We start from the raw sequence: 26,555 nt of genomic DNA on the forward strand, positions 1-26,555 counted from the left end.
GTCAGGGATTTTTAAGGATAAATAACTTAACTTGAGTATATCAGGTTTTGTATTTCTTACTCATACTTACTTACTTGCTTGCTTACATATACTAAGTCTATGATGACTTCTCCCTAAAGGAAGACTCTAAATGTCCAAAGTCTCATACTGCTCTTTTTGAGTAAGTCTCATTCTGCTCTTTCCAAGTCTGGCTGTAGTCTTAAAAGACTAGCATGCCTTTCTAATTTTTTGCAGTTCATCCATTGCAGCTTGCAGATCATTCAACATCCCATCTTCCCTGGAGGAAGGCTTATAATGTGAATTCACGTGGGATAGGAAATCTTCCCATCTTTATAATACATATTTTTATAAAGGAAAAACAGATTATGGATTTATGTCCAAGTCCTAAAGTTTTAAGTGAATTGCCTATGGGAATGCACAGTAGGATGTAGTTAGCAAAAAACCAGACTGGCCATCAAGATTGTTTTATTTATTTATTTATTTATTTATATTATTAAATTCTCAGTGCAAGGACAAGCTCAATTAAACTCAAGTAATTAAAACCGCAAAAAATGGCAGTCATAGACATGAGCTTACGATGCAGTACTTCTTTTTAAGCTATTGTTACCTTGGGGCTTAGCATTTCTGCTGGTTTCCATGTTTACAAAGATCTTTTGATTTTAAACCCTTGAGCATATTGGCAGTAACTATGTGAAGAGTTGTTAGTTTGAAGCATGAAGTAGTGACTACACTAGGGAACACAGCAAGAAATGTTAGCTTTGTGCATATGGTGGTTTCATTTATTTCTATAAATTCATCATATATATTTGGTAATCCTGAAGACATTGCTACAGTTTTCACTACCAAAGCAAGGAAGTACTTCTGCTAACAATCTTTATTTTTTATTTATTAAATATAAAATAGGGCTACAGAGGAAAGAAAGACAAAATCTATAAATTCACTTCCAATGCTCAGTGCAATGCCTAATTTCTAGGTGCCTGTACCTAGTATGAAATCCATAGTTTTAACCTATGCCGTAGGGGAGATCTGAGCACCAAGAGCAGAAATTCACAATAGCCTCCTTACATGTGGTGTCATCTGATCTGGCTAGCAGATGCTTCTACAAAAAAATGTAGAAAGGTATGAACTGGAATGTTGATGAGAAGTTGAGATACCCCACTCCAAGCTCAAAGAAACTTTCCAGCACCTGGAATTTATAGCCTTGAATTGGTCTTTCTAATCTACCCCCTTTCTAGCAAAAATCACAGAAGGATCACCGCTACTTCTTGGGTGGAGACTACTGAGAAAGACACTGAAAGATGTAAGGCAGATGGTTCAAAGCATCTAATTATTCTTTTTCTGTGATTAACTTCACCTCCTGTAGAGCAAAAAAGGTTTTGAATGGCCTTGTTTTTGTTGGAATTGAACAGGGAAGTAGAGTATTTTCATCTTCCTTTTTCAAAACACAGATTTATGGAAATTTTCGGCAACAGCTGTTAAGCTGTCAAGTCACCAGCAAAATGCAGAACTGAGAATAGAGGCCAATCTGTTAAATGAAGCCTTGCCTTTGGGAACTCAAGAATCTCGGTACCTAAATACTTTTTTTTTAAATAAACTTGTTGCCTCTGCAATGTAAGGCTTGTTTTCTACAATGGCCTTTGATGGTGAAATCTAGCCACGGAATGCATCAGACAGCCTAGGAAATTATTTGAACTGTGAAAGCAGATCAACATTTGAATCCTGTCTATTTTGGAAATATGATTTCATGAGTGATAGGTGAAATTTTCAATGTTCAGAGGCTTGCAGTAGATAAACATAAAGATTGAAAGAGTGAAATTCTGGCTGTAGTAGAGTAATTTGAATTTTCCGTAGCCTGTCTAAACAAACCAGTCTCTTGGAGCCAAACTCAGACTTTGTGTTTGTGGAACTAATCCCACTGTGTTCATTTGGCTGCTGCTCATCTATACCAGAGTTGAGTTTAACCCTATCGTGTTGTTAAGTTGGTAGGTGTCAACCTCCTTACTCCCTTTTAAGAATAACTACTTTTATAGATGGGGTACACTACTTTCCTGAAAGAGGGCCTAAAAGAAAATGGAACAAAAAATTCACAGTATTTTTGCTCCTTACTTCTGATTCTTCATTGAGGACATAAGGAGCAAAAATTACAATAAAGAACAATAAATTTAGTTAGTGTGTTGGGATTTTTTCCGTACAAAATTTGGAAAAAATTCTTACTATTTTACGATCCGTGTCCTCACTTTCCTAGGCCATTTGCCATGATTTTATTTGTTTGTTTGAGTATATTCTCTGCATGTAGAAATGGAAAGTCTTCCTAACTGGTCATTCCTCTGATTGCACATGTAGAACTTCAGAACAATCTCCTTTATTAGGCAGGAAAAACAAAAGAAAGTTGCCCCTACAGAAAAGTTAGGGGAATTCCCACCTGGGGCTGGCTCCACTCGTCTTCCAGTCCTCCACGTTATTATGGCAGAAAAGTAGTTAATAAGGCAGCAAGGGAAGTTAGGGCAGCCCTGCTATAACCTTGTCATTTTAGCCATCAAACTACCCAGAGTAGCCCAACACCTTCTGGAAGGCAATAGAGTTAGCAAACTCTCTTCTTTCCCTTTTCAAAAGTGTCAGCATGGGCCAATGATGTAGATTCTGCACATAAAATGAATGTATAAAGCATGTGTAAAAATCTCATTATGAATGGTGAGGAAAAAAACCAAACCACAAGAATTTATATTCAGTATCAATCCCTGTTTTCATGACCAACTATAACTGCAGGTTTTGTACATGGTTTTGGCAGGGCTGAACTGGAGTTTATCATCTGAACATTTCACAAAGGTGTGCTCACAGCTTTCAGTAAAGCCTTATAGCTTACATCCATTTCTAGTTTACTTTATTAATGCAGTGTATTTAAAAAGCCTTTATGTGAGTGTGTGAATGTATAGGAGACACAAGAGACAAGTGTTTCTCTTACGTGTTGTGGAGATGAAAGTGAAATTCCTGAGAACAGAGAGTAGTGTAGTGGAAAAATGTCTGTGAGCTTTGGCATTATGACTGCTAGAGCATGGCGCTATGTGCAGCAGAAGAATATTTCTTCCAATAATTGAATACAAGAATGTTTGTTATTATTTCCTCTGAATAAGCAGGGAAAGGAAAGCAGAAAGATAAAAAGCAGAAACAAAGAAGAGAAGATCTGAGAAAAAGTGGATTATCTTAAAGTAGCACCTCAATAATTGAGGTCACGTCTATATGGTCACTCAGTTACTGTGCTAGGCCTACATTAATGATCTGATACATGATAGGGGATACTAAATCTCTGTGCTTAAGATACAAAAAACTTTTAGAATATGGCACAACTGAAGATTAAAAAAAGGACAGAAGTACTTTCTGGACTATCTCACCAGTTCTTAATTCTATGTCAGTGTCCTCATCCTAAATGAAAAGTAGTCAAAGTATTCCCAAAATGTATCCCTCTTAATTGCATGTGGTAGCAGATTTTGGTTCCCCTCAGTCTTGGCCTGTCTTGTCTTTCTCTTTCCATGAGTGCTTTTCACATGCTTTTGAGGGACACACAGCCTTGATTTTATGACCATCTTTACCTCAGTGTAATTGTTTCAATGTGCTTACTATAGCTTTAATACTTCAAGCCATAAAGTTTAAAGACTTCAGAGAATTCACCTGAATGGAAAGAGCTGGTGATGGCTGAAAATGACATACACTACTGTTAATTTAAATAAATACAAATCAACCTGAAGAAATGTTGTCCAGATGGTTTGTTTCTTTAGCAGAAATAACGGGTGGGTCGCAAATCCAGAGTTCATTAAGATTTAAAAAATCCATTTGCTAAAGAGAAAATGCAAAAGCTGCCAATAAAAGCTTTTGCACAGCCACAAGAATACTGCTTTCAAACTTCTTGAATTTTTAATGCATTTGGGAAGAAGGGGGAGGGGAGGAAGAGAATTAATACAGACATTTTCAGAGTGAAATATTTCAACATTTTTAATGGACTCCAAAATGCAAGCTCTGAAGCTTCTGTTCCTATTGCAGAAGCAATGCAGTTATGTCATTTAAATTCAGAGAGGGTTTTTTCCTTGCCAAAGAAAAAGTTCTGACCACACAAACTTAAGGAACATTTTAGCTGGCTAAAATCTCCATCCAGTGCCAAAGAATACCTTCTTGAATCTCTTTTTTTTTTTTCCTTTCACTTATCATCAAATTTTAATGTTCAAGGAGAACTTTTACTGTGTACCTTCTATATCCTCTAACATGGAGACCATCCAGAAACTTGTATTTGTCAAAGGCACTTTCTTAAATACCAGCACACCTTTTTTTATTGTGCCTCAGAAGGATGTATTCTTCAACAGTGCAGGTAAGACTGGGTGGCACAAATCCTGATGTTCTATTCAAATACCAAAAGTTATATTTACCTTGGTGTTGCTTCATTTTCATCAAGATTTATTAGTACAAGGATTTGTCCCTTTTTCCTTGTGCACTCACTTCACTTAATGGTCCTCTTACTCTGTTGAATGAAGCATTCTTATTGCATTTTTTTTTTTCCACTGCAACTATATCTCATTATAAATTTGTGTTCAAGTTTTTTTTACATTTACATCATGGTCTGTTCCAGTATTACTGTTTGCTGGGTACTTATATCATTAGATATAATCTGTTATTCAGATCATCAAATGCCAGATTTTGTACTGAGCTGAGTTTTTTCTAGGCTCAGTCTCATTTTATAATGCTTTAGCCAATGATTCTCATCTGTTCTGGTTTATTTGATGTATTGCTGCTTTTTCACTGGTATTCTCAAATTCTTCTAAGTTCTTATAATTTGTAAATGTAACTGTTAACTTTGAATTTCTCTTTCTAAACTATTTTTATGCATGCTAAATAAGACAGACAGTAATACTGATTACTGCAAATTGAAAACATTGAAAACTTGCAGGCAACTAAATTGTTTACAGATTTGGTCAGACGTATTTGATTTTGGCTCTTCCTACTCTTATGAAAGCAGTGATTTAAAAGACTGACATACATATTATATATTTATAGCTTCCTAATATATTCTATCATTACACACACACAGACACAGATATATATATATGTATGTATGTATGTATTTATGACACAGTTACCTCAGGAAAATGCACTTGGAACAAGGAAGATGGCAAAATAAAGAGGTGTGATGTTTTAAGTAGTTGACTGTTGGCTGGTCAGTTACACCTGAAAAATAAATAATCTGTTTTATTAGACATGCACTATGTGAAGTGATTTACCATGCATACTCCCCCAAAAAACATGCTCATGAAACTATTTCTATAATGCAAATCTGTGGTTTTGCATATAGAGATAGATGCTTGCACACATTTGCCTTACTAATTTAAGGAGCATCAGTGAAAATCTGACCTACCTATTGATCAACCTGTCCTTCTAATATAATGGCAAACATTTTCTTACCTTTAATAGAAGAATATGAAGACAAGTTTTCTAGACATTGTGTAGCTCAATAGGGCTCATTATCATGCTCTTCTATTCCTTCTCCTTTCCATAAGAACGTTTTTTTTTTTTTTTTCTGTTGTGATTTCAGCCTTGTTTACCCTTTTGGTCGAGATGTTCATGTTATGAGGTCAAATCCCAAACTTACGAAAAATTAGGAAAGTTCAGCAGAGAGGTAAAGTATTCAAATGCCTGGCTGTTGTAGAGTATTCACACCTTATTTTGTCGTGAACTTTATTTTATTTTGAGTATACCATTACTCTTTCTCAGATAAATACAGAAACTTATCCTTTCATAATAAAGTTATCTTCTAATAATTGGTTCATTGAGGAACACATGCACTTACCCCTTTAAAGTGTTATACAATAAATGTAAATGTAAATGTAAATGTAAATGTAAATATAAAAAGTGCTACACAACAAGCAGGCTTTAAGTTTGGGGCATTATTTTTAATTACTTTTCAGTTCTTTCTCATAATCTTCTATCCTTTAGACTAAAAAAACATTATACCAATGTCAAGCTTAGGGTAATAGGCTTTATTCTGACAGTGTGCAGAGTCAGTAAACATATCTATTTAAAAGGAGAACTGGATCTTTAATGTCTTACTTTTATTCATAATACCAAACAGGTATAATTGTCATATCCATATACCTGATAACATAGATTTGGTTTCTTTACAGCATTTTCATAATGGATGGATTTTGCTATGTGAAATATAAATATCTTCTCCTTTTGTAGGAGTTAAAATGATCTAATCTCCTGAACTTAATGAATTGACCCATGGGATCAAAATGAACATGCATTGATTTAATTACAAACTGCACTCTTTCCAGGTTAGGCTTTTCCTGATGCACTAAATTCTTTGTTTGTGTATGTATACATAAATATACATAGGGAATAAACTTAACAAAAATGCAATATTTGTTATAGCTGAGCCCTGCAAAGCAGCTATTATCTTAACTCCAAACATATTCCAGCCAAGCCTTTTGAAATGCAGTGTTGGCATCTTTCTTTCTTTTATAAGAACAAGACCTTCAGTATATATTTTAAGTAAAAGATGTATTTGTAAAAAATTCTTTTCTAAGCTAGAATGAGATGGTGTCCTGCAAACAGGAATTCCTGCTGTCTACTGCTATTCATAAGTAATTAGACATATCTCCATTCTTCCACCACTTCTCCCCTTTGCCAATAATCCTAACTCCTGAAAGTCGTGCTATGGGGCATCTATTTTCCTGATCATCAGAGAAGCCATCTGCTGAAGAAGGGTCCCCTTGATTAGACTGGTGAAGGATCCTTCTTATGAATTTTGACATTACTGAAGCTGTAATGTTTTATGTTATCTGACAATCTGGAGCATAGTCTGTCCAGCCAATGATATGGTGGAAGTAATAAAATAGGAGACTTCTGCTTCGTTTTGCAGAATTTTCATGCTATTCTGAGCACACTCCCCAACTGCTTCTGACTAAAAGCATTCTTTGTTCTTGATTACTTTTGTGTATTGTTTTTAAAAAAACACATTTCCCACATATTCAGCATTGGTTTGGCAACCTGAAGAGTTTCACCAGAGCATGTTATAGAATACTGAAGTATTCATCCTGCTCTATTAATATTACCTAAATCCTACTGGGAAAAAGACATCCCTGGTGGTGAAACATTTGACCAACCTTCCACATTGTCATGGTTTAAGCCCAGCCAGCAACAAAGCACCATGCAGCTGCTCGCTCACTCCTCCTCCCTCGGTGGGATGGGGAGGAGAAAATACAATGAAAAGGCTTGTGAGTAAGTCAAGACAAGGCCAGGGAGGGATCACTCACCAATTATGGTCACAGGCAAAAAAAAGACTCGGCTTGGGGAAAAAAAAAAGAAATCAGTTTAATTTGTTACCAATCAAATCAGAGTAGGATAATGAGAAATAGAACCATATCTTAAAAACACACCTTCCCCCCACCCCTCCCTTCTTCCCAGGCTCAGCTTTACTCCTGATTTTCTCTACCTCCTCCCCCAGAGCGGCACAGGGGGATGGGAATGGGGGTTGCAGTCAGTTCATCACACGTTGTCTCTGCCGCTCCTTCCTCCTCGGGGGGTGGAGTCCTCACACTCTTCCCATGCTCCAGCGTGAGGTCCCTCTCACAGGTGTCAGCCCTCCATGAGCTTCTCCAATGCGAGTCCTTTCCACGGGCTGCAGACCTCCACGAACTGCTCCAGCATGGGCTTTCCCACGGAGTCATGGCCTTCTCCGCGCCCAGCCACCTGCTCCGGCATGGGTTCCCCCATGGGCTGCAGGGGAATCTCTGCTCCAGCACACCTCCTCCCTCTCCTTCTTCACTGACCTCGGTGTCTGCATGGTTTCTCTCACATCCCACTCCTCTCTCTGCTGCAGGTTTTTTCCCAGCAGTCTTTTTCCCCCCCTTCTTAAATATGCTATCACAGAGGCGCAACCACCATTGCTAATGGGCTCATCCTTGGCCAGAGGCGGGTCCGGGCTGGAGCCAGGGAAGCTTCTAGCAGCTTCTCACAGGAGCCACCCCTGTAACCCCTCCCCCACTACACAAACCCCCACCACACAAACCCAACACAAACATGCACATACATAATATCATTGGCAGCTCTTTATCATACGCAGGTTAATTTGAGGATTTATATTCCTGGGCCATCTGAGACAATGTTTTAGCATTAAAACATGCATAGTGCAGTCTTCTAAGGTAAAATACAGCCTAACTACAGAAACAATCTTTGTGATGATTCATTTTTGCTCCACCTAAGACTGCAACAGTTCCTTTGACCTTCTTTTATCTCCATCATTTTATAACTTGTCATTTTTAGTCTCACTTCTGCTGCTGGTCAGGATATTTGTATACCCCTTTATATAGAGATATGCAGACCCCTTCTTCCTTTTTTTTTTTAATGTACTATTTAAGATGCATAAAAAAAAAATTTTGGAGAAGGTATGCGGAGGTTTTCAATACAATGAGATGTAACATTTATAACATTTCCTGAGGTAAGCATGCCAAAACTAAGGTAAAATCACTTACAAAAGGGTCACAATGAGTGTTATTAACTTAATTCTTTATTTTCCTAGCAACAGAAGAAATTACAAGTGACTGCCAGTAACGATTTCACAAGGGAAACACACAATACTCTGTGTATTAACAAGAGTTTTGTCTGTTTTCCAAGTTTATGAAGCAGCATAACCAATCTTTCTTTGAGAATACTGATAGAGAATCCAAGTATTTTCTCTTACACTGCCACTTAAAAGTTGGTAATTCATCGTACTTAAAGTATTGTAAGGAAACATACTGCTACCTGATTTGAGGTATTCAAGAGTATCAAATCAGTGAATATTTATGCTAATAATGCATAGAGGTATAGGTAAAGGACTGAGTGTTTCTGCAAGAACTTTCATGAAGAAAGATGCTTTGGGAATCAAGGCACCAAGGGAAAAAATGGATCACCAGGTTTCATTTATTCTGCATCCTGTAGGTGTCTCTGTTTTGAACATTGCTCAGTCACTGACTTTGTCAGCTCTATGTATCCAGTTGGAAAAATTTGAACTGCTCTTGACTTTGCTATCTTTTGTCAGGAATATTCTCTTTTTATGTGTAAACACATACACAGCACCTACAGCATCAAGATGTGATGTTTATCGTTTCTAACTGTGACTGTAAACAAGAGAATAACAATAATAATTTTTATTACTGTTAGCCAATGAAATGGGAAATGTACAGTAGAGATATACCCATTGCTATATGTGGTCATCTTTTGCTGAATATTGACAATGGCTAAGACTCTAATTTACATTTAGAAAATAAAGTGCCTGGTACAGGAGAATCTACAGAAATTAAACCAAAAACAAACCAAAAAAACCCAAAACCAAATACCAAAACCAAAGAAAAATGAAGAAAGTTAAAACAAAGATGTAAATTTAAAAAAAACAACATTGATCTTCTTGGGAAGGAAAGATTAAATAATTAATTTTACAGAATTTTACTTGGCTCTAATTAAGATTTTCTTTTATTTTTCATCTGTTGCTAAAACAGTTATTTCAGTGGAGCTGGACTAACCTATTGCTACAGTAACACAATTGTGAGTTAAGCCTTAATCTGTGTCTGATTCTGAACCAACATTAATAAAATGCTTCTACTCAGAACTGAAGTTGTGCAGACTTGAAAATGTCAAAGAAATTAACATAACATTTCACAAATATTATATGTATTTTTATATATATATGCAGTGAATTCATTTGGCTTGAATTTTAATAATAGAACATGAAGTAACTATGGAAACTAGCTTTTTAAAAACTATTTGAGGAGAGCAATTTTCAGATGACAAGTACAATTGAGAAATTTTAACTGAGATGCCAATTTATGATGTGTTTAATTGTACCTGACATTGGTCCCACTGTTATACACATATTTTCTTATCTTACCTTTTAATCAAGACAGTGATTATCTCTCCATGGATTATTTAGGATGCAGGAAAAGGCACAAGCAGGAGAAAGGGTTAATCACAGTGTGAGAGCACTGTCCCAAAGGTCCTCAAAAAGAATGAAGCCTGAAAAATAGACACAAATATATCCTACATTTCGTGATCCATAGAGTTGCACTACCATTGCAGGTAGCACATTGAGCCATGATATTTAACTGTGAGCTTTGCTGTTTGGATAATTCACCTTTACAATTTCCTTTTAAGTGAAGTTTGCTGCTGGGCTGTTTCTCTGGTATTGTATTTCCATTTAGTTCAGCTGCCATAGTCTATTAGTAAACAATGTTTAAAAAATGATGGTAATTTAAAAAAAAAAATGCTGATTAACAGGAAATCTCCCATTGTTTCTATTCCTCATCCACTTCAATACAATCTGTCCAGTACACAGCAAATAACACAGACAAAAAGGAAACAAAACATATGTAGACTAGATGTTATTACAGATAGAACGTGAAAATTGAGATATTTGGCAAAACCATATAGTCTAGAACAGCATTTTGAGTTATCAATAGCTGCAGAAATGTCAAAGACTTGTGTGAGTATTAGGCTGGTCAAAGGAACTAAGAAGTCCCATATGCAGGAAACTGACAGTTCTTGAGAGTGCTTTCAAAACCTGACAAAGCATTTGGCACACTAAGAGTAAGAGGCATCAGAGAAACTCCAGAAATGAGGATGGAATTGCCATGTTTCTTTGCATTTCTTGAAAATGATTTTGGAGCTTAAAAATTCAAATTATTTTATTTTTTGTGTTTCTTTCTAGAAGCTTACCTAGGGTCCTTTTTGCTAATTTTATGCAGTATTTCATGTTCTTGCAAATGTTCTATGGCTCCAATATAATTGTCGTGGTTTAACCCCAGCTGGCAGCTAAGCACCACGTAGCCGCTCACTCACTCCCCCCCCCCCTGCTGGGATGGGGGAGAGAATCAGGAAAAAAAACTCGTGAGTTGAGATAAAGACAGTTTAATAGGACAGAAAGGAATGAAAAACAATGATAATGATAATAATAATATGACAATAGTAATACTAAAAGAATTAAACTATACAAAGCAAGTGGTGCACAATGCAATTGCTCACCACTCGTTGACTGATGCCCGGTTAGTTCCCGAGCCGCGATCCCCCCTCCTGGCCAGCTCCCCCAGTTTATATACTGGGCATGATGTCATATGGTATGGAATAGCTCTTTGGCCAGTTTGGGTCAGCTGTCCTGGCGGTGTCCCCTCCCAGCTTCTTGTGCCCCCTCCAGCCTTCTTGCTGGCTGGGCACGAGAAGCTGAAAAATCCTTGACTTAGTATAAACACTACTTAGCAACAACTAAAAACATCAGTGTGTTATCAACATTATTTTCCTACTAAATCCAAAACACAGCACTATACCAGCTACTAGGAAGAAAATTAACTCTGTCCTAGCTGAAACCAGGACAATAATCCATTCCATACCACTATCAGGCAGTGAAGGTCAGCCTTTAGCTACATCCAATATTCTCTCTGTAACAGCTCTCTGGAAAGTCACATGAAATCACCACCTTAACAGGTTATACCTATGCTGATGTACTTTATTTTCACTCAGCTACAGAGTGCCTGAGTCACAGAAATGGTTTAATAAAGTTGGCATCCAGTAAGTGTTTAGCTGCAATTAGTCTATTTAGCATTTTTTCTCATGAAGTGTGATTTTTATTTTAGAGTTTAACATGACAGCCTGCCCAGGAATGAACTTTAGTTGAGAAGAGGGCAGCTGCTGTTTGAGAAGTGCATTTGTAGTCACTTTTTAACATCAACAATTTACAATTCCCAGTGGCACAGAAGAGAAGTCATTGCTAGTTAGAGAGACAGCTGAAAGATATATTGATACATGTAAAACTGTTGAAAATTGCAATTTCCAATCTGTTTTGGGGGAAAAAAATTGAAGTTCTATACAAAGATATAAAATTGGTCAATACTAGCCATTTTATAATACACTTCTGTGGTGGGTTGACCCTGGCTAGATGCCAGCCACTCTATCACTCCCCCTCCTCAGCTGGACAGGGGGAGAGAAAATAAAACGAAAGGCTCGTGGGTCGAGATAAGGACAGGGAGATCACTCACCAGTTACCTTCACGGGCAAAACAGACTCAACTTGGGGAAAAATTAGTTTAATTTATTACTAGTCAAATCAGAGCAGGATAATGAGAAATAAAACCAAATCTTAAAACACCTTCCCCCCACCCCTCCCTTCTTCCCAGGCTTAACTTTACTCCTGATTCTCTCTACCTCCTCCCCCCACCGAGCAGCACAGGGGGACGGGGAATGGGGGTTTGGGTCAGTTCATCACACGTTGTTTCTGCTGCTCCTTCCTCCTGAGGGGGAGGAGGACTCACACTCTTCCCCTGCTCCAGCGTGGGGTCCCTCCCACAGGAGACAGTCCTTCACGAACTTCTCCAGCATGGGTCCCATCCATGGGGTGCAGTCCTTCAGGAACAGACTACTCCAGCGTGGGTCCCCCGCGGGGTCACAAGTCCTGCCAGCAAACCTGCTCCAGCGTGGGCTCCTCTCTCCACGGGGCCACGGGTCCGCAGGTCCTGCCAGGAGCCTGCTGCAGCACGGGCTTCCCATGGGGTCACAGCATCCTTCGGGCATCCACCTGCTCCGGCGTGGGGTCCTCCACGGGCTGCAGGTGGATATCTGCTCCACCGTGGACCTCCATGGGCTGCAGGGGGACAGCCTGCCTCACCATGGTCTTCACCACAGGCTGCAGGGGAATCTCTCTGCTCCGGCGCCTGGAGCACTTCCTCCCCCTCCTTCTTCCCTGACCTTGGTGTCTGCGGAGTTGTTCCTCTCACATCTTCTCACTCTGCTCTCTCTGGCTGCAACTGCCACTCCCCTGTAACTTCTTTTCCCTTTCTTAAATATGTTATCCCAGAGGCGCTACCACTGTTGCTGATTGGCTCGGCCTTGGCTAGTGGCGGGTCCATCCTCAAACCCACCAGCATTAACTTTATCGGACATAGGGGAAGCTTCTAGCAGCTTCTCACAGAAGCCACCCCTGTAGCCCCCCTGCTACCAAAACCTTGCCACGCAAACCCAATACAACTTCTCACATCCAAAAGAAAAATTAAAGGACGACACAAAATTAAAACAACAGTCTTTACTGGTGCAATGTCTGAGATGGCTGGGTTTCAAGGCATGTAGGACTCAAACATTTAAATACCTCACGTAAAGTTTTACCTGGAAATTAAAAGGCAATAGGTGCAGCAACACAGAGTAAGATTTTTCTGGTAAAAAGTGTTAAAATAACAAATGAATATATGCATTCTGGACTAGCTGCTATATTTAAATAGTACTGAAATACAGAAATGAAAGATGCATGAAAACTTACAGTATTTTGATTTTGAGCTGACAAAGACAGCAGTTGCGAGATCTGTAACTAATGAAAAATACCTTGGACCAGATTTCCAAAGATAATTGGCTAAAAGAATAGAAGTTCTGTCAAATGAGATTAATAAAGATACTTCAGTAGCTGGAGTACCAGACTGTCACTGAAGCTAGGGTTGTCAGTCCTACCGCAAATTCTACTGAAAATACATTCCAGACACATAAAAAGCTTCAGAAATCTGTACCTTGACTTGTTGTTTTGTTGGTAATGCAAAAAAAAAACCCCAAACCCCTAGGATCTGCTACTATGCAAGTATCTCTGCATTTCTAGTATTTCAGCAGTACACTAAAGCTCTATTTTTTTGTTTCTAAAGATTTCTGGCTGTTTCTGGATGCTTGTTGTCCTGCACATGAAATAATAACTGATATATCCAGAGCAGTGTATTTTTCTAAGGAGTCTGCTTGTCTGAAAGAGTGTCATTTCCTAAGAGTTCTGATGAAAAAATTATTTTTCTTTCATGTTTCATATAGCCTTGTTGAATAGTCAATTAGCTAGTTTTATAAGCCTGTCCTCCAGAGCCTTTCCTAAAGATGAAAAGTTGGTTGGTTTACAAGAAAAAGGTAATGGTAGGATCATTAGTGGACCTGCTATAGACCTGCTACTCCAAAAGCAGGAATCCAAAAGGAATTTCCATCTCTTTTGTGTCATTTTTGGATACTATTCTACAATTTAATACATGAATTTCATGTTTTATTCTGAACCACTTCGTGTAGAAATTCTTTTGCTGGAATCAGGAGACCCATATTCAACCCTCTATTTTCAAATACATATTAAAAGCAGGAAAAAAAAAAAAGAAGGAAGGAACATTCTGGATTTATCATGTGTTAGATAATTAAGCACCTCTGAAAGAGAAATGAAGTTAGAAATGGAAAAGTAAACAAAAGGAACCTATTGATAATGACTTCTACAAACTCTGTATGGCAACTATATCTCCTTGTAGTTATTTATTCAAGTTGATTTACTAAAAACACTAAGAGTAATAGAATTTAAGAGGGTCGAAAGCTACGTAATGACTTGTTAACCTGACACAAGCCTGTTCTTCCTACAGTTTTGAAACCTAGTCAAGTTCAGTACAATTACGCCACTTTTACAATCCTTGACTGGTCAACTGCCTTCAGTGCTGTTAACCAAGATCTTCCTGAAAACTTGCATGATTTTGATTTCTTGACTCTGTCCTTTCCTGGTCACTCTTCACCTATGTAAAACAGTTAGTCTTGCAAAGAACAGGAAATGTCCTTCTCTTTCCTCCCACCCTCCATTTCCAATCGCTTACTCCTTCTGTTCTTCCAGGGCCTTTTTCTACAGAAAATATAATGCACAAGTAGAATTCACAGTCAAATAAGGCTTTCATTGCTTATTGTTTCAGTACAACTTTCTTATCTGACAAATGAAAATCATTCCCATTGTGTCATCTCCTGGTAACAGTACTGGCAGAGGCTCTAAAGCAGAACTGCTAATATAATGCCCTTTTTCCATGACAACGACCTGCTTTTAAGTGCCATTTTTTGTCTTTGATTTCACTCTGGCTCTTCAGAGCCCAATTTTGTTTGCACTTGTTTAAGGTGTAGTTTGTTACAAATTACAGGGCTAAAACTCTTGTCTAGATACTCATCTGTTAGTTTTTCAATTAATACAATGTTTTCTCTCTGATTTGACATCCAGTGGTAAGTGCTGACTCACTTATATACATCCACTATACTTTCTTCATTGCTTTTGCCTTCCCTTTTTAAATTCTTCCATCAGCTACTTCATCATCTCTCTACAATCAAGCATAATCCACTTTCCTTCATTTTCAAGGACCTTCACAACCTTGAAACACCCAGCTATCATATCTTATTTATGATAAAATGTCAGCTCACACATCGGATGGATGCGCCACTATTTGTTATATTTTCAAATAAGCTTCATGATACCTCTCTGACATGGGAGGAGTTTCTCAGAAATATTTTCAGAGCAGCTAACTGTTACCATATTTCATCTCTCCCCTTAAAGTTCTGCATCATGATGCTTATGAAAAATGTCGGTATCAGTTTGCTGATGTACCCATTCCTACTGCATATTGATTTAACCAATATTGTCTCACAGTTTTTGTATTTATCAACTTTTTATCATTGGTTTTATGCATAAAACACAAGTTAATTGGGGCAGGGATTGTGTTTTATCCCTGTATTTGAAATGTTTTGCAGCTTGGATTGTGGGTGCATGAATGCAAAAGCTGTGCCAGCTGTGCTTTTAGTATGACATAAGAGAGTATTATGCTTTCAGTGGTCGCATTAGATCTTTGATTTTTTTGGCCATGTAAAAGTAGAAACTGAATGAATTTAGGAAGAGCTGAATCTCAGCTTTGCTCACATATGTTTTCACAGCCATTGCTAGTGTTTTTCTTAGTCATGCCCTTTCTTCATAGTCATAGCTGAACACTTTCACTGTCTTAAAACTGAAAATATTTGTTTCCTCTAGATTTTTGCTTCATTTAGAAAAAAACAATTATGTCTACTTATGTTAATTAGGGGGGTAATAATAAACAGAGATAACAGAGGTAATAAAAGCATGACAAATATAAGCAGCCTCACCACTGCATTCAGAGACATAAAAGCTATAGAGAACAATATATTCAAGATACTGATGAAGCACTGATTTGTGTAATGTGTTTATAATATTGTTATTGTATCCTTTATTATTTAAAAATACAGCCTTGCATCACTTGATTTCTTGTAACCGCTGCTACAAGTTGGACATAAGTTTCCATTGAGCTACATGCTGCAAAAGAATGCATTGGGAAAAGGAAAAGTAAGAAAGAATAAATAATAAGTACATAACTTTAAAAAACTGTGCTGGACATATATTGCACCCATCAACCATGACAGACATTGTCAGGTCACGTTGCTGTACCTAGCATAAGTACAATGTCTAAAAGGCTGTAGTGATACATTTGGCAAACAGGCAAAACTTCAAGCATATACAAGAATGTGTTGACTATAGTCCAAGTGATCAAACAGCATCCAGTGGGCCAGAACACCACACTTACATGAGTAAGATCAAAATAAAAATGGAAACAATTTGAAAATCTTCTGTATAAATCTTTTTTCTCCATTCTTTTGATTGATGGATCTTTCTATTTACTACTGGCCAACTGGCGAACAGACATACGTGGCTTTGGCAGTACCTCACCAAATGTGGGAGCATAATGTTCTAAGCAATAACCACAAAAAAACCAACAAAGAATTTTATCGCAGTAGCATCTAGGTTGGGGATCATTTAAACTGGATGCTTCACAAACAGCAGCACTGAATCATTCCTGCTTTTTTGAAACTGTAGAGACAATGACAAAGATAACAGAGGGCACAATGACTTCTTTAGAGCTACCTAGCAGGTCACTGGATGAACAGCGAACAGGGGACAAAAATTATATTCAGGATTCCTACCTTGGTTTCCTAAAATGGGATTTTGATGAAATTTAATTGCTTAATACCAAGAGATTCATCTACAATATCTATATTTAAAAGGTACACTAGTCTTGGGGCTGAGTACCAGGAACACATACTGTCTGGTAATAAAGCTTCTGCTTTAGCAGGGTTTTTTACTGTCATCGGCAGATTAACTTCAACCTGCTTAATATCCTTATAAGTGTTCTGAAGACCTATAATCTGAATCCAATACAGTGCATCACAACTATAGTCTCACATCTTTTGCATAACAGCTTATTGGATAAAATATTCACTCTGCAAGCAGGAGTCTTGTTTTCAATTTTTTCCCTAGCCTGAAAGGTTTCAATCTCTCACTTCTTGAGAACAGAATTTAACTACTTGACTATAGACTAGTCTGAACAAGGATATTTCACATCTTTCATTGTATCTGAGTCAATGTGGATCCAAGAATGCCAGAGCCAAGGGCCAGAAAAAGTGATGTAGCACTCAGCATGGCATGTAGGGCCTGTTGGTTAGAGCAATCAGCTGGGTGGCAGTTGTTCTCAGTTTCTGCCTTACTCCTGGGATTATTACTATTATAAAAGACAGATAAACCTAGGAAGTTTTCTTTCAGACCAGAAGTGAACAGAAGAAAGGAACAACAAATGTTATAATAATAATAAGTTTTATGAGAATAAGAGCACAATATAACCTGTGCAAGGTCTGCTATTACTTTCCTCAGAGCCCTGCTTCCTAACAGCACATATTTAAATCCTGAAGATGCAGACAGCTGAAGCATGTATATTCATAAATGTAGCTGTTGGTACCACCAATCCACAGACATTACAAAGCTGGCATGCCAAATGTACCTCAGTGGTTGTAGGGAAGAAACAGTACTGAAGATAAACGTGTGTGTATATGTGTTTGCATGTATATTAGCTCAGAAAATGAACAACACTACTTTCTAATTAAATAAGAGGTTTTGCGATAAGTGGAATAACTGGAATAAGACCAGGTAAGAAAAGTAAGTGGCACTGTAGTCACCTGAGAGGCTGCTTCTATCTTTACTGTTTGTTATTTAACACATAATTTATAGGTGTGTATGCACATACCTGGGAAAACAGACATTTGCTGGATATTTATTACATCTTAGAAAGAAATAAAAACTGGTTCCAGAATTAGTGGATGTAATATGTTGTTAGCTTTATTAATCACATAATAGCTGCTTGCCTATTTTGTCCAAGTTTTCTTCCCTGCAATGAGAATGGTAAACATTTCACAGTAGGAAACCCGTTATTTCATGCTCTCCTCAACTCTCTGGTCTTTGATGCTTGTCATAGCTTCCTGTTGAACACTGAGACACATAACAGGCATATTCTGCCAGAATAGTAAGGCAACTGTAGCTTTCTGTCCAGAATTCAGATCATGTTTGCAACAGTTGGAAATGATATGACAGTGTTATTTCTGCCAACGTATGATCATGTTTTGATTTATTTATTTTGTCAGAGCAGAGATGGATACTCAATACAGCACTTTTATTTCACTTTGCCTTTTTCTGAGAAGAAAGTATGTTCTTCTTCAAGCTTTTTCCACATTTTCAAGAACATTGATAGTTCTCCACCTGGACCATGTGTTTTTAAGTTATCCAAATACTAAAAATGTAAAAAATACAACATCTAAACTTTACATCTGGTTCCAAATGCACACCCATATATTTAAGAAGCACAGATGTGTGTGCAGTAAAATAAAGGGTGTTTCTGAATCTTCTATTGTTGTAATCCTTTCATTTCCTCCATAACAACCTTTTTTCTTTCTTAGTCCAGATTCCCAACTATTGCGTTTACTGGCAACACTCTGTTCATGCCAGGGAAGCTGTTCTGATTTATACTGGCTAAGAAATTAATCCTCTGTTTTCCAGTAACTGTATTCTGTGGGTAGATTTTTTTCCCTTTTCTTCTTTTTCTCCCCCTTTGGTTTATATTTCTGAATTAATTTTTTCCTTTCCCTGAACAAACTTTTTTTATACTGCAAATATTGGCCATTGTAGTTTTATTAATTGCAGTGTTAATGTCACCCTGCATTCCTTCATGACAAAGGATAGTGGTATACTTTGTAGGGAGAGGCTTCCAAGTGAGCTGTTAGGGCTTGGACATGTGTCTGTGTGTGTCTTGTGGTATTATATCGAAGTTATTTCTTCAGATGTTTAGACTGGTTGCTTAGTGAAACAAGTTTAATAGGCTTTATAATTCTTCAGCCCTAAATCACCATGACTTTATTCCAATATAATATAGGTGTAATTCTGTTGGCATCTTTAGTATTATTCCAGCATAAACCTGTAGCTATTCTTTTAGCGAATTAGGTCTTTTATTTTTAGAGACCTTTGGAAAGCAAGGATACTGTGAACTTGCGGAGTTTGTGTCATTTAATTGAATATTCATGAAGAGAATTTAAAGTATCAACATTCAGTGCTAATCTGTAGAGTTTTCATTTAAAGTCATCTACCTACTTTTAAATATATGTTCCTCATTTAATTAAATATAAGTTGAATTGGTATTTCTAAAATAATGTGAGTAAAAATCCATCACTTTAAGTCCAGTCTGGTGCCCGCTGAAATAAATGTGCATCATATAATCTACATTATTCTCTTTTCATAAAAATAATTTATGATCTTTTTTAATATGTGTTAAACCTAAATCATCAAGTTAACATACTAAAATTAAGAATCTTGGGTGTAAAATTAAGAATCTGGTTGACTTGGAGTCAACAGAAATGAAAAGTGAAAAGAATTACTTTGTAAATGACTGTTTCTGACAAAGATTGAGTTATGCTTCTCTACAGGTTTGATGGTAAATGCTCTAGATCTTAGGCAATAGACTAAAAAAATTGGTAAAATGGTAAGAAAACAGGATAGCTGACTGAATAGAAGACTATTTTATTCCTTAAACATTGCTGGTGATGCTATCCTACAGTTAAAAGTGTCACCTTAGAAGCTGCATAAACATATTGTTTTCTGCACCTTGTGTGACAATAACACACTATTAGACAGTGAGGTGTCTTGTCTTTTCTGTGAAATGGTTACCACAAGAATAATAACTGTGAATGTTAATACTATTGCCATTTTTTAGATCATATCTGACACCTCCATATGGGCAACTAAAACTGTGTAGGAGGAGAAGGGTGCTAGTGAACATGCTCAGTTGAGGTTCTAGCCTTATAACAAAATATAAAGGAAAAGTAGAACAACAATAAAAAGGGAAGATTTTTATTTTCATTCTGATATGGCTGTAACATACGAAAGAAAATCATACCCTCAGCTTCCTCATATGTGCCAGCATCCAAACACAAAGTAAAGTTTGTTATCAAAGCATAGATTCACATTTTTTATGCTACCTTATTTATCCAGTGGTGCCCTTTAGGCATTACATTCGCTGTCTCTCTCTGTGAGAAAGTTATCCATTTATGAGGGTTTATACTACCATCTAGTGTAATCTTCTTTCTTTTTAAGAAAATAGTCTTACACATTAAAAAAAAAACAGTTGCTGATATTACTGAATATACTCTGCTGAAAATACATTTGTCCATGTATTACAAATAATGATCTTTCCTTAAGGTCAAATATTAGTTAAGATTATGATTTTAACTGGTCAGCATCAGAGACATGTTTTATTAACTACAGAAGCAAATTTGGATTATAGTGAAATGGCTGCCCTCGACAATCCTTAATTCAATTAGTGAAGAAATTACCTGCCTTTGCCGAGATAACAGAGGCTTAATTGGTGCCCCTTCCTTCCTTCAGTATTTTATATTAAAGAGTGGAAGATTAATGTCTACCAGGAAAGGATGCAGAAATCAAAAAGAAAGATGAAAAAACAAGCCACGTTTTAAATGCAGAGACCTGCTATTTGAGGCTTGATTTCAGAAGCTTTCAAGCATAGTTTGCTCTTTTAATTTTTAGAAGGCAAGGAAAAGCATTCTAGTTCACCCAAGATACTTAAGCACGTTCCAGTGGGACTATTTAGAGTTTGCCCATGAGCCTAGGTAATATGCTTGAGCTGTGGCTGAATGAAGAAGCAGGAAAGATTACGTAATGAGTATATAACATATATAAGGAGGGTTCTGGGAATCAGGATTTTATCTTCCTAATTGATGCACATTCGGACTGGACCACTATAGTCCCATGAGAAATTCAAGTTAAATCAATGGGATGTCTTCTGAAGCAAGATGCAAAAAGAGGTATGGGCTGAGTTTACTTGCTGACTGATTCATTACCAAGAGCTCATCCAAATCTAATAAATGTAACAGGAAATGTAATGTGGGGCTCGATCCAAGGTCTAGTTAAGCTTTTATTTGGCTTGTAAAGAATTTGTGTCCATTATCACTTACCAATTAGGTTAATTTAGATATGTTGTACCTAGAATTTGAAGTCAAGGAAAAAGAAGAGAAAAAAGAAAGAAAGAAAGAAAGAAAAAAAACCAGTAGAAAAAAACCCCAACCAGCAAATTACTCCAAATCACTATTCCTCTTCAAAATAGAGGGATCATGTCATCCATCCTAAATTTCAAATATCTGCCCCTTGCCATCTTTTTAGGGCTAGTATGTCATCAAATTTATCCTATCTAGTGATTAGGTCATTTTAGAATTTGATAATGACAAAATTTTTCTAGAAGAAATTTCCATTTTCTGGCTGGGAAAGGTACTTGATCATCCTCAGCAATGTCTACCTTCCCAATGCTAATGTTGTTTTTCCTTATAGGCTTTTGACAAAGCTTAGTTTGCTGCTGCATGTGTTTGCTTGCTCTCTGCTAGCTGTGTTACTGATTTGTGGAAATCTGGAATGAAAATACAAAACCTGTGTCCAGCAATAAGACTGCTCATCATCCTCCTATTTCATTTCAAGGCATGTTCTGGCATTCTACTGTTCAACTGAATTTATTCAAATTCTTATTTTTCACCAGAGAGCACACATGTTTGTAACAGTTGTATTTCCAAATTTTTATATCTTTTCTCTAAATTTAGGAGCTGACTCAGGAGGTGATGTATGTGGTAGCTTCTGAAAGGGAACTGGAAGACTGCAGTGCAATGGTGAAACTATGTAAGATGAAATAATTTGTAAGTGTATCACACACTGAGGCAAGTTCACAGTATTGAGACGGTGGCACCTGAAAACTGAAAAAGAAAAGGCTTACTGAAAAATTTCATTAACCTCCTCTAGTATTGGTCTAAAACACAGATTGTATTTCCTGTATGAAATTCTATTTACTGACATTACAGAAATGCTTGAGAATTGACATTTCTAAGTGTCAACACAACGGCACAGCAATTTTACGATAACCATGAGTATAAATACAACCTGATTACACTGCATGTTATGGTAGATAACATTAAAGATAACCTGATATAATGTATTTCAAATCATTGCAAATAAAATTAAATTTGGAAATTCCTTCATTTGATGATTTTTAACAGAATATGTCCCTGTTAAATAATTTCTTTCCTTTTGAAAGGTGTTCAAAAGAATAATTTAATGTCAGAAAAGTCTATGTTCTGTCTTTAAAAAGGATTAATTCTAACCCTTTAATTATTGGAGATTATCTTTCTTTTAGAAGAACTAATTAATGCCAAGGATTTTCTTCCCGGTAAAACTTTAATTGGAAATGCTCTGAAATAAATGGAAATCACTTCTTAAAACGTTTGGTATAATATTGACTCTGGTTTTTATGCTCCCAATGTAGTTTTATAACCTTTTTCCTTACACTTTTCTTGTTTCTCCTCTTTGCATCTTAATAACACCTTTTATACTTCAAAATATATCTATTTGTTTATAGATTTATTCAGTTTATTTATTTTAGTGTTCGGTATGCAATCTCTGTGTTTGTCACTGTAAATACTACAGTGCTCATCACTAAACCAAATGCCTTCAAAGTGGTTCTGGAGTTGCATGACAATGGTTGCTATTAAAAATTCACATATGAGCATGTGATTTCTATGGGACCTGAGAACACTTTGGCTCAGTTCAGCATCACAGCTAAAAGCATAAAACTTGAATTAGTCCACCTGAACTAGGTTTGATTCTCTGAATCATGGTTTTCTAGCTTTGTAGTATCGTATGGGTTTAGTTTCCTAGGGCCTTATACCAAGCTGTTCAAACAAAAAGTGATGTTTCCTTGTGACATGAGGTGATATGTATCAACACAGACTTTTAGAGAATACTCATTATCACTACTTTCAAAATGAAAGAGGCTATTTCTTAAAAAAAAATAAGACACACAACCTATAATTTCAAGTAAATCCCATGGTTATTATAAGAATTTAGGAATAAAGAAAGACAAATTTGTAACATATCCTTCTTTTATAATTGGTATTGTCAAAAGTTTAATTGATATATACCCCTATTTCCAGAAAAATGGATATTGGAAATTTAAGTAATGAAGAAGTTGGCAAAAGAAACAGACATATGGTTTAGAGAGCTGTTTCAGGTGCTACTGAATTCCCTAGTTTGTAATATAAGAACAACAGGGCACACTAAAATTAAAAGGAGTAAAATTCAAAGCCTGTAAAAGAAACATTTTTCACTCAAAATGAGAGTATGCTTTGTTACCTTTTCCTAGGAAACTACAGAAGTCATGAATGTTATTAGATTGGATTGGATGCTTGTACAGATATTAATGATATTCAGTTATCAGACTTAACCTTAATAAATATTGTAGAGTATTGTTATGGTTAGACATAATCATAACTAATAGCTATCCTTTGTGGTGTTCTGCTGAAGGATGTGGTCTTGGGCGCTGCTAGACACATGATAAGGGACAAGAGAGATCTCTGATAATTCTTAGGTCCTTGTGAAATTCAGAGAAGCATTTATATCTGAAAATGACACCAAAAAAGCAAAACAAAGATAAATAAATCTCAAAGCTTTGGTATGAATAGAAGACAGGTTCTGCACATCTATTTATGGCTAGATTTGGTCAGGAAGTAGCAGAAAAATACCATAATTGATTTTTTTTTTTTTTTTTTTTTTGTGCAAAAAATACCTATTTGTCAAAACCTAACTGTTCTGGTGAAAAGTAGTGCTGGTTTTATGAACTTCTCTGAAACACGGCGTTGGGAAGCTGCATGGTTGCATGACATTTCTCCAAGTGGAACAGTTGGAAGAGCAACATCATGGAGTGTGTGACTTCAGGAGAGCTCTGCTACACATGCTGACCACAGCTTGGGGACCCCTAGGCTTCCTAACTTTCAAGTCTAGATTCGTAACTTGGCTGTTTTGTCACTTGATGTGTTTTAGCTGCCCTGTTCTGATATTCATAGGAAGGAGGGGTTTATGAAAAGTGCAATATTACTGTATTATTCTACCTGTCTTTTGTTCTGATTAACTATTTGAGACAAATTTTCTCTAAACCCTTCTACTTTGTATTTTTTATCCTCTTCTGTCTTTTGTTTCAGTAACTGCATGTACTAGTATACCTGAGTCCTGTATCATTCCAAAAAACAGAAATATCTTTTCTTACCCTATTAATAGACAACAGTTGCATACAAGAGGTGCATTTGCAAGTATTCAAAAGTCTTAACTTCAGGGAAAACACAGCTAGGTTGATACAATGGACATGTCTTTAATTTGCAGGTTCGATAAGCAGCCAACAAAACCCAGATAAAGAATAGGAAGCTCTCTATATGTTGACTGCTATGATATGGAACTGCACTATGTATGATGCTACCAAGTACTGGACGGAATTTCTCAGACAAATCAGATTTGCTTAGTAATGTGCTCAGTAGGTCTCTTGATCCTTAGTTTCTATTAGTTTCTATTACAAGTTCATCTGAAGAAGGGTGTTGCTAAAGCATACAGAATCAAACCATAATAAAGAAATAAAAAAAGAAGATACAGTATTTATTGTAAAGATATTGTCAACTTTATATATCAAGACAGTGGAAAAGAGACAAAAAAAAAAGAGAAAAGTGTATGCTTCATATAAATCAGCCAAATAGTAAGTCCAAGATATGTGCATGCTATAATAGAACAATGATTAATCTGCTTTGTGCGTCTGCTGAGACTGCATGCTTGGATGTTAGAAAGCTGGAAACTGAATACAGACACTGAAAAGGGACGGAGGGGGGAACTTGTAGGTGTTCACTGCTGAGATTCTGTAGAACATGCATTAAGCTGCATATTGTGATAATTAAGGCATCTCTTTGAATTGCTTTCAAAATTTAAGCAGATCCAGAGGACCTAGTGAGAGAATTAAGAAATAATTACATTAAAGCAGCGAAGCACTTGCATGTATGTTGGTAGCTTCACTTTATTGTTGTCTTAAATTGATGAAGCCAATCATAATAAGGAAGGATAAAAGGTAGTTAACCTAATTCTGATTACAAAATCCCTTTTTCAGTGCCAGATAAAGGTTTGTCAGCATTTCCACAATAATCTTTGTCATAAGAACTTTACATTTGTGCAGTATGAATTGCCTGAGACTGGAAATAAGCATCCAGGTTTCTCATATATAGGATGGATATCTTTGACCTATTTAAACAAAGGCAAAAAAATTTACTCTGGAGACCTCTAAGCTACAGACTCCAAAATGGTAACAGCAGCATGTGGACAGGCACCAAAATATAAATAAAAGCTACATACATTTAAGTGAAATATAATCAAGATAACCTTATGGCTATTTTAATTACTCATTTTTTTGACATAAGACTAAATTGGACTTTTAATAAGAATAATCCTGTATGGATAGAGTTTTCAGTTTATGTTAGAAAAGTCTTTGATTTGTATTTGTACCTCCTCTGCAGTGCCTGATTTTACTATGTTAGCATTAAACAATAAGTCAGTCAGACATCATTTGGAGTAGTCAGTATCATTCCAGTTCTAATATGTTTAGTTTTATATATGCCTGTGTACTAGTGTACATTTGCTTCTGTCTACGTGCCATTACTTATGTCCAAAGGAAATAGAAAACAGGAGTTGAGTTCTGCTCTAGCTCAGCTGTGGAACCCATTCATAGGTCCGAAAAATCACATATGCTTTGTCTGCCTGGCACAATGCATCAGAACTAGCCCATTTAAAAGTGCAATAATAAAATAAAATTAAAAAAAGAACCCCAACAACAAACCAAACAAAGAAACAGGTCAGTAGCCTGTAACAGATGCACTCAACGACCCTTAACCAAACCAGCAGCAGTTTGGTACAGGCTCCAAGGGAGGTAAAGGCCTGAGCCGCAGCCGGGCCAAGAACTCTTCTAGGAACCCCTCAAAGGAGCAGAGTGACACAGTGAAAGTTGTGGGTACAAGGGGTCTTGTGCACACCTCTCCCATTGTATGCAATTTGACAGTGAGCCAACCACTTTATTCCATAAATATGACAGCCTAAGTGAGCCTTCTTTGACCTCTCCCTACTAGGCAGCATGGCTGCATGGCAGTGATCTCCAGCAACGAGATCTTTTACCAACAACAGATTGTTGGATGAGCCCAATTTGAGTTCTCGCTGGACTGCAACTGGACTGCATGCCAGGTGACGTTCCCCTTGAGCAGGGACGCCTCTCAATGTTAAGAGATATTAGTCATTTAGCTTAAATAAGTAAGTTTTAAATAGAATTAATCACTTAAAATTATAATGTTGTGTGATTTACTATGCTGTTTTCTTAGCTTTACTTACTTAGCATGAGCAACTAGATTTGCTGAAATCTTAGGCCGCAAGCTGTAAACTTTCACTTAGATTTACTGAACGTGTACCTGCTTAGTCAAAACGGGGGCCTCCAGAGCCAGTGTAAATCAGAA

Source organism: Gymnogyps californianus, chromosome 5 (genome assembly GCF_018139145.2).
Source record: "Gymnogyps californianus isolate 813 chromosome 5, ASM1813914v2, whole genome shotgun sequence".
NCBI lineage: Eukaryota > Metazoa > Chordata > Aves > Accipitriformes > Cathartidae > Gymnogyps > Gymnogyps californianus.